The 2039-nt window shown below is 38.4% G+C and overlaps 1 pseudogene; it reads left to right on the top strand.

The window, feature by feature from the left end:
• LOC105004655 overlaps positions 1–2034 on the top strand; it is a 5631-nt pseudogene extending 3597 nt beyond the window's left edge.
• Positions 2035–2039: the final 5 nt, after the last annotated feature.

The following is a 2039-nucleotide window of genomic DNA, read 5'->3' as shown; positions in this document are numbered from 1 at the left end:
AAAAAAAAAAAAGAATACTAGAGTGGGTTGCTATTTCCTTCTCCGGGGGATCTTCCTGAGCCCCAGATTGAACCTGTGTCTCCTGCATTGCAGCCAAATTCTTTGCTGCTGTGCATAATGACTTATTACAATACTAATACTATTAATAATTTGTGCAAATTCAATCCATAAAAACCACATATCATATTTACTCAAATCTAAAGCAAAATCAGTTCATCATTCATACTCCAAATGTCATATCAACAGAGTGCATGTACACACAAGCACTCACGTGCACATACATATAAACATACACACAAATAGAAGCTTATATCAAATATATGTTTGCCACTTTTGTCCCATCTATTTTTAATGAACAAGCAGGGTTAGGATCAAAAGGGATGAAAATGCATTAGCTAAAGTTTCTTGTTTCTAGAATTTTTCTTTATCTGGTCAAGAGATATGTCCTTTGATAGCAGACTGCTCCTGCACGTGAGTAATAATAATGTGTCAAAGCAGTAAAATATTTCTAGAGATAATTTTACTAAAATATATTGAATGCTCAATATCTACACTAAAAAGTAGAGCAGAGACAATAATACCATATTGTTCATTCTTTCAAAATCAGAGATAAGTTCATTCTGTCATTATTTAATACACAATAATGAGCAAACTGGGCTCCCCAGGTGGCTCAGTGGTAAGGAATTCGCCTGCAGTTCAGCGGATGGGGAAGACGCCCTGATTCGGGAAGACGCCCTGGAGAAGGAAATGGCAACCCACTCCTGTGTCCTTGCCTGGTAAATCCCATGGACAGAGGAGCCTGGTAGGCTTCAACATTGAGTTGAAAGAGCCAGACACGTCTTGGCAATTGAACAAGCAAAAGAACAAATAAACACATTATGATTCTTAAGTACTCAAGAAGTGTAATCACTTGTATTCCTAGTTGGATAGGTATCTTTAAAATATAAGGTTGAATACTCCAACCTCGTCTTTAATTAAAGTGTTACTTTCATATTATGTTTGACATGCAATGAGGTTTCAGTAAAGAACTGATTGCTGAAATAAAGCAAGTGAAGGTTCCAACTAGTCACATACATCATAGGTGACATCCAAATTTAGAGTCAGACTTTCTCAAAACTCCTATCCCACACTTAACCTTTTAAAATCAAATCGTGGGGAAATTTGTATGGGCTATTTTCTCAGAATAAAATGTACTGGAATTAATTTTATCTGATTTACAGATAATATTTTGTCTCAAAAAGAGTAAAAATATTGATCTGTCATTGTTTCAGTCATTTCTGGAGCATTTTTACAAGAAGAATAAAGAAGAATGGATGGGGAAAATTGCACTTCCTTGAAAGAATTCCTTCTCTTGGGAATTAGTAGTAGCCCTATAATCAAAGTGACTCTATTTACCACGTTCTAGTTGTTTATCTCATTATTCTTGTTGCAAATCTCGGGATGACCATTTTAGTTAGAACAGACCCCCAGCTGCACACATCCACGTACTTTTCCTCAGCCACTTCTCCTTCAGTGACCTCTGCTATTCCACAGCCATGACCCAGGATGCTGGCAGGCTTCCTCATTAAGAACAAATCAATCCCCTTCTATGGCTGTGCTCTACAATTCCTGATCTTCTGTACCTTTGCAGATTCTGAGTGTCTACTGTTGGCGGTCATGGCCTACGATCGGTACATGGCTATTAGCAACCCCTTGCTTTATACAGTCAAGATGTCTGGCAAGGTGTGCTCCCTGCTGGTGGCTGGGGTGTATATGGTGGGAATTATGGATGCTTCGATAAATACAATATTAACTTTCCGCTTATGTTTCTGTGGGTCAAATGAAATTAGCCATTTTTTCTGTGATGTTCCTCCTCGCCTCTTGCTATCTTGCTCAGATACACAGGTCAATGAATTAGTGATATTTATCATTTTTGGCTTCATTGAACTGATCACCCTCTCAGGTCTTTTTGTGTTTTACTGTTATATCAGCCTACCAGTGGTAAAGAGCCACTCTGCTGAGGGGAGGTTCAAGGCTTTCTCCATCTGCACCTCCCACCT

This window comes from Bison bison, unplaced genomic scaffold (assembly GCF_000754665.1).
Source record: "Bison bison bison isolate TAMUID 2011002044 unplaced genomic scaffold, Bison_UMD1.0 scf7180017864481, whole genome shotgun sequence".
NCBI classification, from domain to species: domain Eukaryota; kingdom Metazoa; phylum Chordata; class Mammalia; order Artiodactyla; family Bovidae; genus Bison; species Bison bison.
This window is presented reverse-complemented; position numbering and strand designations above follow the sequence as displayed.